The sequence below is a fragment of the Papio anubis genome, chromosome 16 (assembly GCF_008728515.1).
Source record: "Papio anubis isolate 15944 chromosome 16, Panubis1.0, whole genome shotgun sequence".
Lineage (NCBI taxonomy): Eukaryota > Metazoa > Chordata > Mammalia > Primates > Cercopithecidae > Papio > Papio anubis.
Genome location: NC_044991.1, coordinates 74,669,242 through 74,682,127, shown reverse-complemented (window position 1 = coordinate 74,682,127; position 12,886 = coordinate 74,669,242). Strand labels below are relative to the sequence as shown.

General features: G+C 46.3%; 1 non-coding gene across 1 annotated transcript; it reads left to right on the top strand.

The window, feature by feature from the left end:
- Window positions 1-2,466: 2,466 nt before the first annotated feature.
- Window positions 2,467-2,573, top strand: LOC116270948. Its single transcript, XR_004179243.1, has one exon. It is a non-coding gene; the product is annotated as a U6 spliceosomal RNA (small nuclear RNA).
- Window positions 2,574-12,886: the final 10,313 nt, after the last annotated feature.

The following is a 12,886-nucleotide window of genomic DNA, read 5'->3' as shown; positions in this document are numbered from 1 at the left end:
AAATATAAAAATGACTTATGAGAACCAAAAGGGGTTGGGTACAGTGGCTCACACCTGTAGTCCCAACATTTTGGGAGGCCAAGTCAGGCGGATCAGTTGAGCCCAGCAGTTGGAGACTAGCCTGGGCAACATGGCAAAACCCTGTCTCTACTAAAATACAAAAAATTAACCAGGTGTGTTGGTGCACACCTGTAGTCCCAGTTACTCAGGAGGCTGAGGAGGGAGGATCACTTGAGCCTGGGAAGCAGAGGTTGCAGTGAGCCGAGATCGTGCCACTGCACTCCAGCCTGGGCAACAGAGTTATATACTGTCTGAAAAAAAAAAAAAAATCAAGGAGATCAAATGTCAATTGCCCCATAGAGATAAATCACAAAGAATAGATGAACATGCCAGGCATGGTGGCTCACACCTATAATCCCAGCACTTTGGGAGGCCAAGGCAGGCAGATCACGAGGTCAGGGGATCAAGACCATCTTGGTCAACATGGTGAAACCCGGTCTCTACTAAAAATACAAAAAAAATTAGCTGGGCATGGTGGCACACGCCTGTAGTCCCAGCTAATTGGGAGGCTGAGGCAGGAGAATTGCTTGAACTCAGGAGGCAGAGGTTGCAGTGAGCCGAGATCATGGCACTGCACTGCAGCCAAGGGACAGAGCAAGACTCCATCTCAAAATAAATGAATAAATACATAAATAAAATAAAAACTAATTTCTTTCTCTTTTTTTTCTTATTTATTATTACTTTTTTTTCTAGAAACATGGTCTCACTCTGTAGCCTAGTCTGGAGTGCAGTGGTGCAATCATAGCCCACTGTAACCTCAAATTCCTGGGTTCAAGGAACTCTCCAGCCTCAGCCTCTTGAGTAGCTAGGACTACAGGCATGTGTCACCATGCCTGACTCAGGACTCATTTATTGAATGACACTATGTATCAGACCTGTCCCAAGCACATGCCAATGCAGTTCCTATTATGAAAGCTTACAGTCCAGACTTGACAAATTCCCAAATGACTACCCTGGAAAATTTCAACCCCTATCCTGGGCCTGTTTCTACATTTGTGAAATGAGCAATTTAAACTCATTATTTCCCCAAGTGTAGGTAAGATTATTTTTGGTAAAATATTTGGGCACCATTAAAAAGCACTGTGGAAAATAATCTCTTTTTCATTTTTTATTTTTGGAGAGATGGGGTTTCATCATGTTGGCCAGGCTGGTCTTGAACTCCTGACCTCAGGTGATCCACCCATCTCAGCCTTCTAAAGTGCTGGGATTACAGGCTTGAGCCACCACGCCCGGCCTCAGTCACCCCTTTTTCAATCCTCTTCTAATTTTACCTCTAGTAGGAATCTCAATGTGGTGCAATCTCCTTTTTTGTTTTTGATTTTTTTTGAGTCAGGGTCTCACTTTGTTGCCCAGGCTGGAGTGCAGTGGCACAATCATGGCTCACTACAGCCTTGACCTCCTAGGTTCAAGTGATCTTCCCACCTCAGCTTCCTGAGGCAGGTGCCATTACACCCTTCTAATTTTTTTTTTTTTTCTTTTTGTAGAGACAAGGGCCTCCCTATGTTGCCCAGGCTTGTCTCAAACTCTGGCCTCAAAATATTCTCCTACCTCAGTCTCCCAAAGTGCTGGAATTACAGGCATGAGCCACCACCTCCAGCCCAATCTCCTTTTTGACAGAGGACAAGCAGATCTGGACCCTAAAGCCTGTACAGGCAAGAGTCTCTAGCCAGCATATAATTACATTGTGTTGGCCGGGCGCGGTGGCTCAAGCCTGTAATCCCAGCACTTTGGGAGGCCGAGATGGGCGGATCACGAGGTCAGGAGATCGAGACCATCCTGGCTAACACGGTGAAACCCCGTCTCTACTAAGAAATACAAAAAATAGCCGGGCGAGGTGGCGGGCGCCTGTAGTCCCAGCTACTCGGGAGGCTGAGGCCGGAGAATGGCGTGAACCCGGGAGGCGGAGCTTGCAGTGAGCTGAGATCCGGCCACTGCACTCCAGCCTGGGCTACAGAGCGAGACTCCGTCTCAAAAAAATAAAAATAAAAAAAAAAATAAGTGAACCAATGCAAGAAAAATGCTAAGTAAATAACATAGATGGTACAGATATAAAAATGCAAAATAATATGATGATATGGCAAAACTCATAAAGATAGAACAGGAACAACTCAAGTTAGGCAAACTGAGATCTATTTCACTCAGCCCATTTTGCAGGCATGAAACCTAAGGCCCAGAGCAGGTAATAAAATCTCAGCATTATCTCACTGACTCCGACATGGCAAGGAAATTGCAGAGGATGGGTATGCAGTCAGAATTCGTTAGACAGTCATGAATTTCAGGAGATTCCAAGCCAGCAAGCAGGTCTGCCGGTCAGGTATGCAGATCCTGAATCTACCAGTGATTGTATTGCACCTTCCTTTCCACCTTGTCCCCACTGGACAAGATTCATTCATTCAACAAATACTTATGCTCCCTGCAGCAGTACATATACTAAAATTGGAATAACACAAAGAAGATTAGCATGGCCCCTGTGCAAGGATGACATGCAAATTCATGAAGTGTTTCATATTAAAAGAGAAAAAAAAACAGCCAGGCACAGTGGCTCATGCCTATAATCCCAGCATTTTGGGAGACCAAGGCAGGAGGATCATTTGAGTCCAGAAGTTCGAGACCAGCCTGGACAACATGGTAAAGCCCCATCTCTATAAAAAATACAAAAATAAGCTGGGAGGCCGTGTGCAGTGGCTCATGCCTGTAATTCCAGCACTTTGGGAGGCTTAAGCGGGTGGATCACCTAAGGTCAGGAGTTCGACACCAGCCTGGCCAGCATGGTGTAAACAATAGTTAGCTGGTCATGGTGGCATGTGCCTGTAGTCCCAGCTACTCTTGAGGCTGAGGCACAAGAATCACTTGAACCCAAGAGGCAGAGGTTGCGGTGAGCTGAGATCGTGCTACTGCACTCCAGCCTGGGAGATAGAGCAACAGACTCAGTCTCAAAAAAAAAAAAAAAAAAATTAGCTGGGCATGGTGGCACGTGCCTATAGTCCTGGCTACTCAGGAGACTGAGGCTGGAGGAACACTTCAACCCAGGAGTTCCAGGCTGCAGTGAGCCGTGATAGCGCCACTGAACTCCAGCCTGGGCGACAGAACAAGACCCTATCTTAAAAAAAAAAATATATATATATATATATACACACACACACACACGCGCGCGCGCGCACGCACGCACACACACACAAATTAGCTGGACTTGGTGGCGGATGCCTACAATCCCAGCTACTGGGGAGGTTGAGGCAGGAGAATCACCTGAACCTGGGGTCGGGGTTGCAGTGAGCCGAGTTTGCGCCACAGCACTCCAGCTCGGGCAACAGAGCGAGACTCTCTCTCCGGAAAAAAAAAAAAAAAAAAAAAAAAAAAATCCCAAACAAATATTTGTTGACATCCTGCCATTTACCAGGCACTGTGCTAATTCTTAGGAATGTAATGGTGAGACACAAAGAGTAACAGTCTCTCCTCTCAGGACTTTGTAATCCAGTGGGGACAGGGACAGAAAATCAGTTAACACATACACGAAAGCAAGATAATTACAGATTGTAATCAGTGCTACAAAAAAAAAAAAAAAAATAGCTTATGACAGGTACGGAATAACCACATAAGTACTTATTTAACTAGTTAGGCTTGATGGTATTTATTTGTTAATTTACTTTGACCAAGTATAATGTGGTTCAAAATTCAAAAGGTACAAAAGATTTCTGGTAAAAATCTTTTTTCTACTCTTCCCTAGACATCCAGCATCTTTCCCTAGAGACAACAAGAGTTAACCATTTATTGTGTATCCTTTCAGAGGTATTTGAATCATGTACAAGCAGAGGGCTATATACCTCCTGTTTTTTACTTAAATGGTAACATAGAGGCCAGGTGCAGTGGCTTTTGCCTATAATCCCAGTATTTTGGGAGGCTGAGGTGGGAGTTACTGGAAGCCAGAAGTTTGAGACTGGACAACATAGCAAGACTTTGTCTCTACAAAATTTTTAGGCCAGGTGCAGTGGCTCACGCCTGTAAACCCAGCATTTTGGGATGCTGAGGTGGGCTGATTACATGAAGTCAGGAGTTCAAGATCGGCCTGGCCAACATGGCCAGGGCTCGGTGGCTCACAGGCCAGGCTGTAATCCAGCCTGGCCTGTAAGCCCAGCACTTTGGGAAGCCAAGGTGGGTGGATCACTTGAGGTCAGGAGTTCAAGACCAGTCTGGCAAATATGGCAAAACCCCGTCTCCACTAAAAATACAAAAATTAGCTGGCATGGTGACACGTGCCTGTAATTCCAGCTACTTGGGAGGCTGAGGCATGAGAATCGCTTGAACCTGGGAGGCAGAGGTTGCAGTGAGCCGAGATCGCACCACTGCAGTACAGCCTGGGCGACAGAGAGAGACTCTGTTTCAAAAAAATATAAATAAAAATGAAAAATAAAAATACCGCGGCTGGGCGTGGTGGCTCACACCTGTAATCCCAGCACTTTGGGAGGCCCAGGCAGGCGGATCACCTGAGATCAGGAGTTCGAGACTAGCCTCAACATGGAGAAACCCTGTCTCTACTAAAAAAATACAAAATTAGCTGGGCATGGTGGTGCATGCCTGTAATCCCAGCTACTTGGGAGGCTGAGGCGGGAGAATTGCTTGAACCTGGGAGGCGGAGGTTGCAGTGAGCCGAGATCATGCCATTGCACTCCAGCCTGGGCAACAAGAGTGAAACTCCATCTCAAAAAAAAAGAAAAAAAAGGAAAAGAAAAATACAAAAATTAGCCAGGCATGGTAGTGCACGCCTGTAATCCCAGCTACTTGGGAGGCTGAGGCAGGACAATCGCTAGAACCTGGGAGGCAGAGGTTGTGGTGAGCTGAGATCACGCCACTGCTCTCTAGCCTGGGCAACAGAGTAAGACTCCATCTCAAATAAATAAATAAATAAATAGGTAACATGTGTACAATACATACTTCCCACCTTACTTTTTTCACCTACCAGCACATCTTAGACATTTCTTCACTTTCTTTAGGTAAGTGGATAGAAAAGGTAGCCTTTTGTCAAGCACAGAGTTCAGGCTGCGAGTGGGGTACAATCCAGACAATTACAAGTACCAAGAGTTTGACATGCGCAGAAAGAGGAAGACTCCAGTGTACCTGGGCGTGATAAGCAAGGCTCAAGAAGCAACGAGAATGCCAGACAGAGAGGCAGGGTCTGGGCATGCAGGTTCTTGTCAGTCACAAAAGAAGTTTGCCATTTATTCTAATTGCAGTAGCCACCGGATGTGTTTTTAACAGAGTGACACGATCTAACTTGCATTTTCCACTGATAACCCGGTGACTGTGTAGGGAGATGGGTCAAGACTGGGAGAGGATACCAGATGAGAAGTGGCTGTGGTATTCTAGGTCAGAGGGGATATGAGCTTGGGCTAAGATGATGTAGGAGAAAGGATGGGGGTTCAGGGTATATGTTGAAGCTAGACAAGAAAAACTTCAAAACAAATTAGATGTGGAGAGCAAGAGAAAGTAGAGAATTGAGCCCCTGGGAAGTGGATATGGTTAGGGTTTATGGGTGACATCATGTCTGTAACTTGCTTTACGATACTTCAATATAATCAATTTGTCTGTTTTTGTTTTTTGAGAGAGTCTCACTGTCTCACTGTGTCACCCAGGCTGGAGTGCAGTGGCGGGATAATGGCTCTCTCTGGCTCAATCTATCCTCCCACCTCAGTCTCCTAAGTAGCCGGGACTACTGGCACATACCACCACACCTGGCTATTTTTGTATTTTTTGTAGAAACGGGGTTTTGGCCAGGTATGGTGGCTCATGCCTGTCATCCCAGCACTTTTGGAGGCCAAGGCAGGCAGATCGCTTGAGCTCAGAAATTCAACACCAGTCTGGGCAACATAATGAGACTCCATCTCTACTAAAAATACCAAAAAATAGCCAGCATGGTGGTGCACACCTGTGGTCCCAGCTACTCAGGAGGCTGAGGTGGGAGGATTGCTTGAGTCTGGGGGAGAAGCTTGCAGTGAGCTGAGATTGCACCACTGCATTCTAGCTTGGATGACAGAGCAAGATCCTGTCAAAAGAAAAATAAAGGAAAGAAAGGAAAAGGAAGGAAGGAAGGAGAAAGAAAGCAAGAAAGAAAGAGAGAAAAAAGAGAAAAAGGAGGGGAGGGAGGGAAGGAAGGAAAGAGAGAGAGAGAAAGAAGGAAGGAGGGAGGGAAGGAAGGAGAGAGAGAAAGAAGGAAGGAGGGAGGGAAGGAAGGGGGAAGAAGGAAGGAGGAGGAAGGAAGGAGGGAAGGAAGAAAGGAGGGAAAGAAGGAAAGGAAGGAAGAAGAGCTGAGAATTTCTATTTCTTTCTTTTCTTTTTTTTTTTTTTTTTTTTTTATAATGGGGTTTCACCATGTTGCCCAGGCTGGTCTTGAACTCCTGAGCTCAAGCAATCTGCCAGCTTCAGCCTTCCAAAGTTCAAAGTTTACAGGTGTGAGCCACTGCACCCAGCCTAATCAGTCTGACATTATATAAATGTCAGTTTAAGCCAATGATTTTTTTGGTTTTCTTTTAACATACAGGGTCTCCCTCTGTTGTTGCACAGGCTGAAGTGCAGTGGTGTGATAATAGCTCACTGCAGCCAAATTCCCGGACTCAAGCCATCGTCCTGCTTCACCCTCCCAAGTAGTTAAGACTGCAGGTGCATGCTACCATGCCTGGCTATTTTTTTTTAATCTTTAGTAGAGATGAGGTCTTGCAGTGTTGTCCAGGCTGGTCTCCAACTCCTGGCCTCAAGGGATCTTCCTGCCTTGGCCTCCCAAAGTGCTGGAATTATCGACACAAATCACAACACCAAGCTCCCAGTGATTCTCTAAGTGTTGTCTGTGGACAAGCATCACTTGATTAGATTAGATTAGATTAGGTTAGATTAGGTTAGAAATACAAATTCTTGCCGAGCACTGCAGCTCATGGCTGTAATCCCAGCACTTTGGGAGGCCAAGGCAGGCAGATTACTTGAAGTCAGGAATTCGAGACCAGCCTGGTCAATATGGTGAAACCCCGTATTAAAAAAAAAAAAAAAAGAAAAGAAAAAAGAAATACAAATTATCAGCTCCTCCCCAGAGCTACTGAATCAGAAATTCTGGAGGTGAAGCCCGCAGCTAGTGTTTTTAAAAAACCCTCCAGGTGATTCTGATGCATGTTCAAGTTTTATAAACTTTGGTTTAATCCATAATTCTGGAGATGGTCGCTAACTGGCTATTAACTGGGCACAGTGGCTCACGCCTGTAATCCCAGCAATTTGGGAGGCTGAGGCTGGCAGATTACGAGGTCAGGAGATCGAGACCATCCTGGCTAACATGGTGAAACCCCGTCTCTACCAAAAATACAAAAAATTAGCTGGGTGTGGTGGTGGGCGCCTGTAGTCCCAGCTACTCGGGAGGCTGAGGCAGGAGCATCACTTGAACCCAGGAGGCAGAGGTTGCAGTGAGCCGAGATCGCGCCACTGCACTCCAGCCTGAGCAACAGAGCGAGACTCCGTCTCAAAAAAGAAAGAAAGAAAAAAAAAAAGAATGTAGAATATGAAGACAATTAACTACCATCTTAACAGTAATGGCCACACCAGCAAACTAAAATAGAAGTAAATTCCAGCATGTTTTGGAGACAGGTAAGAAACAAAGGGAGTGTTCTCAACAATGGAACCTTATCAGAAAAAGGGAAGCAATGCTAGACTTGTCTGGAACAGCCTCTTCTAGGTGTGGTTCCCCAGAGCCCTGGGAAAAAACAGGCCTTATCTTGAAAAGAGGAAGGAATGGATGCAAGGAAGTTTGAAGCAAACAATAGCCGTTCAGGCCTTGTTGGAGAGAACTGAGTTGTGTGCAAAAGTAATAAGGGAAAAAGGTTTTTTAAGCGGAGTTCTGACCACAGAAGGCATGCTGTAGGTGGGGGAAGGAAAAAGTTTGTTTCTAAGAACAGAGAAGACAGAAGAACATATAGGTACAGAGAGACAAGGAGACCAGGATTAGAGTCTGGGGTCACCAACTGAAAGGCACATGTGACCTTCGGCAAGGGATTTCACCTTCACCTTTTAGTATTTCACTATATTCCCACTCTAAGAAGTTAGACTCTCAGCTGCTGTAAATTTAAAAATCATTCCCCAAGGCCTTTCTCTTTCTACCATCTTGGAGCCTGTCTGCTTGACAGGGCTTTTTTTTTTTTTTTCTTTTTCTTTTTTTTTTTTTTTTTTTTTTTTTTTTTTTTTAGACGGAGTCTTGCTCTGTCGCCCAGGCTGGAGTGCAGTGGCACGATCTCGGCTCACTGCAACCTCCACCTCCTGGATTCAAGTGAGTCTCCTGCCTCAGCCTCCCGAGTAGCTGGGACCACAGGTGCATACCACCACGCCTAGATAACCTTTTTTGGTGTTTTGTAGAGATAAGATCTCCTTATGTCATATTTAGAGATCCAGGCTGGTCTCTAAATCCTAGGGTCAAGGGATCCTCTCTCCTTGGCCTATCAAAGTGCTGGGATCACTGGTGTGAGACCCCCCTACCCAAACAGGACAGGACTTCTTAAAGGCAGATATGTCTGGAAGGCTGTGGTCTAAGACCATTTTTCGTTTTTCTTTTTTCTTTTTTATTTTGACACAGACATTCACTCTGTCACCCAGGCTGGAGTGCAGTGGCACACCGCTCACTGCAACCTCTGCCTCCCTGATTCAAGTGAGTCTCCTGCCTCAGCTCCTCCCAAGTAGCTGGGATTACAGGTGTGTGCCACCTGTGCTAATTTTATTTTTAGTAGAGATAGGGTTTCTTTACTATGTTGGTCAGGCTGGTCTCGAACTCCTGACTCTCAGGTGATACACCCGCCTGGCCTCCCAAAGTGCTGATTACATGCACACCACACCTTGGCCTTTATTTTGAGAGGAGTCCTCAGACTGTCGCTTCAGGCTGGAGTGCAGTGGTCGGATCTCAGCTCACTGCAAGCCTCGCTTCTCCCAGGCTTACATTCTCCTGCCTCAGCTCCTCCCCTATAGCTGGGACTACAGGCCTCACCACCTCAAGCATTTTTGTATTTTTAGTAGAGACAGGGTTTCACTGTGTTAGCCAGGATGGTCTCGACCTCCCTGACCTCGGGTGGATCCTACTCGCCTCAGCCTCCCAAAGTGCTGGATTACAGGCTTGAGCCATCATACCGCCTATTTCTTTTATTGTAGAGACAGGGTCTCACTATGTTGACCAGCCTGGTCTCGAATTCCTTGGCCTCAGGTAATCCTCCTGCCTCAGCCTCCCAAGTAGCTGGTATTACAGGCACCAGCCACCGCACCCGGCTAATTTTTTCTCTTTTTAGTAGAGACAGGGTTTCACCATGTTGTCCAGGCTGGTCTGGAACAACTGACCTCAGGTGATCCACCCACCTCAGCCTCCCAAAGTGCTGGGATTACAGGCGTGAGCCACCACGTCCGGCCAAAAGTAAATTTATTAAAATGTAGTAATAAAAATCATTCCCCAAGAAGGACACACACAGTATCACTTTTGTAGTATTTTTGCCAAAAATATTCAACCTGAATCTAAACCTGTGGACACAATCAGACAAGTTCAAATAAAGGTGCTGAAAAAAGCCGAACTGCAAAATATTTAAAGAGGTTTATTCTGAGCCAAATATGAGTGATGATGGCTAGCAGAAGACTTTTGTTGTTGTTTTTTTGAGGCAGGGTCTTGTTCTGTCATCCAGCCTGGAAAGCAGTAGCATAATCTCAGCTCACTGCAACCTCCACCTCCCCCTGGGCTCAAGCAATTCTCCTGTCTCAACCTCTGGAGTAGCTGGGACTACAGGTGTGTGCTACCACACTCAGCTAATTTTTTCATTTATTTATTTATTTATTTATTTTTCATTTTGAGATGGAGTATCGCTCTGTCACCCAGGCTGGAGTGCAGTGGTGTGATCTCAGCTCACCGTAACCTCCGCCTCCCAGGTTCAAGCAGTTCTCCTGCCTCAGCCTCCCGAGTAGCTGGGACTACGGGCCCACGCCACCATGCCCGGCTAATTTTTGTATTTTTAGTAGAGACAGGGTTTCACCATATTGGTCAGACTGGTCTCAAACTCCTGACCTCAGGTAATCCACCCACCTTGGCCTCCCAAAGTGCTGGGATTACAGGTGTGAGCCACCGTGCCTGGCCTAATTTTGTATTTTTAGTAGAGACGGGGTATCACCATGCTGGCCAGGCTGGTCTCAAACTCCTGACCTCAGGTGATCTGCCTGCCTTGGCCTCCCAGAGTACCGGGATTACAGGCATGAGCCATCGTGCCAGGCCTTTGAGGTTGGTTTTATACATTTTAGGGGAACATAAGATATCAATCAATACATGTGAGATGTACATTGGTTCGGTCCAGAAAGGTGGAACAACTCGAAGTGAGCAAGGGTATTTACAGGTCACAGGTGGTTTCAAAGATTTTCTGATTGGCTGAGAGTTAAGTTACTATCTAGAGATCTGGAATCAAAAGAAAGGAGTGTCTGGGTTACAATAAGGGGCTATGGGCCGGGCGCGGTGGCTCAAACCTGTAATCCCAGCACTTTGGGAGGCCGAGACGGGCGGATCACGAGGTCAGGAGATTGAGACCATCCTGGTTAACATGGTGAAACCCCGTCTCTACTAAAAATACAAAAAAAAATTAGCCAGGCGAGGTGGTGGGTGCCTGTAATCCCAGCTACTGGGGAGGCTGAGGCAGGAGAATGGCATGAACCCGGGAGGCAGAGCTTGCAGTGAGCCGAGATCCGGCCACTGCACTCCAGCCTGGGCGACAGAGCGAGACTCCGTCTCAAAAAACAAACAAAAAAAAAAAACAAAAAAAAACAATAAGGGGCTATGGAGACAAGGTTTGTATGAAGTAGATGAAGTCTCATAGGTGGCTGCCCTTAGAGACAATAGAGGACAAATGTTTCTTATTTGTTGGGCGGGCATGGTAATTCGTGCCTGTAATCCTAGCACTTTGGGAGGCCAAAGCGAGAGGATCACTTGAGCCCAGGGCTTCAAGACCAGCCAGGGCAACGGAGTGAGACCCCATCTCTATAATTTTTTTTTCTTTTTAATGTTTTCTATTCAGACCTTTATAGGATGCTAGATTCTCAGTTAATCTCACCAGGATTGGGAGAGCCTGGAAGAGGAAAAATCTAGTTATGTTCATAGAAATTCTTTTTTTTTTTTTGAGACAGAGTCTCGCTCTGTCACCCAGGCTAATGGGGTGAGGGGAGTGGGAGAAAGGAGGAGGCTCCTGGGGCCATTTCAATATATGGCAAGGTAACATTTTTTTTTTCTTTTTGAGACAGTGTTGCTCTGTCGCCCAGGCTGGAGAAAGAAATAACCATAAAAATAGCTAATCAGCAGCCCATGCTACTGCTCTGCCTATGAAGTAGCCATTCTTTTATTCCTTTACTTTCTTTCTCTTTTTTTTTTTTTGGAGATGGAGTCTCGTGCTCTCCCTCAGGCTAGAGTACTGTGGCGCAATCTCGGCTCACTGCAGCCTCTGCTTCTTGGGTTCAAACAATTCTCCTGCTTCAACCTCCCGAGTAGCTGGGATTACAGGCATGTACCACCACACCTGGCTAATTTTTATATTTTTTTAGTAGAGACAAGGTTTCACCATGTTGGCCAGGCTGGTCTTGAACTCCTGACCTCAGGTGATCCACCCACCTTGGCCTCCCAAAGTGCTGGATTACAGGCGTGAGCCACTACCCAGTACCAAAATGTTGCTTTTTTTTTTTTTTTGTCTTTGTTTTGTGGCTGGGCGCGGTGGTGCACACCTGAAGTCCTGACTACTTGGGAGGCTAAGGCAAGAGTATCCCTTGAGAAGTTCAAGGCTGTGGTGAGCTACAATTGCACCACTGCACTCTTGTCTGGGTAACAGAGTGAGACCTTATCTCAAAAAATGAATGAATATATCTTTGTCTTTTGAAATCTACCCTCTTCTTCCAAGTCTGGCTCAGGGACTAGTTGGACGAGGGTGACTGATTTCTCTTCATTTGCCCAGGACTCCCAAAGTGCTGGGATTACAGCCATGAGCCACCATACCCATCGACTCTTTCAGTTTTAGCACTGCAAATCCTACAATCCAGAAACCTCCCTCAATCCCAGGAACATCATGATAGTTGGTTACCCTAAAGGGAGACCCAAATCCTCTCAGCTGGGCATAAGTCTCCCTACAAAAATGAAGAAACGAGGCCGGGCATGGTGGCTCACGCCTGTAATCCCAGCACTTTGGGAGGCCGAGGTGAATGGATCACGAGGTCAGGAGATCAAGACCATCCTGGCTAACGTGGTGAAACCCCGTCTCTACTAAAAATACAAAAAATTAGCTGGGCGTGGTGGCGGGCGCCTGTAGTCCCAGCTACTCGGGAGGCTGAGGCAGAAGAATGGCGTGAAACCGGGAGGCGGACCTTACAGTGAGCGGAGATCGCACCACCTTACTCCAGCCTGGGCAACAGTGCGAGACTCCCTCTCAAAAAAAAAAAAAAAAGAAGAAGAAGAAGAAGAAAGGAAAGTATTTCCATTAGAAGCCACCATTTACCCTCCTCCTGGCCTAGGAAAGTTTCTCTAGGCTCAGGTCTATACTTACCTGAAAACCCCTGGGAGATAAGCAAAAGATAACATTGACTGTGCTAATTTTCCAGTTGCAAATGTGGCTATTAAAGTCAGGGGACTGGCCAGATGCGGTGGCTCACACCTATAATCCCAGCACTTTGGGAGGCTGAAGTGGGTGGATCACGAGGTCAGGAGTTCAAGACCAGCCTGGCCAAGATGGTGAAACCCCATCTCTACTAAAAATACAAAAATTAGCTGGGCGTGGTGGCAGGTGCCTATAATCCCAGCTACTCGGAAGGC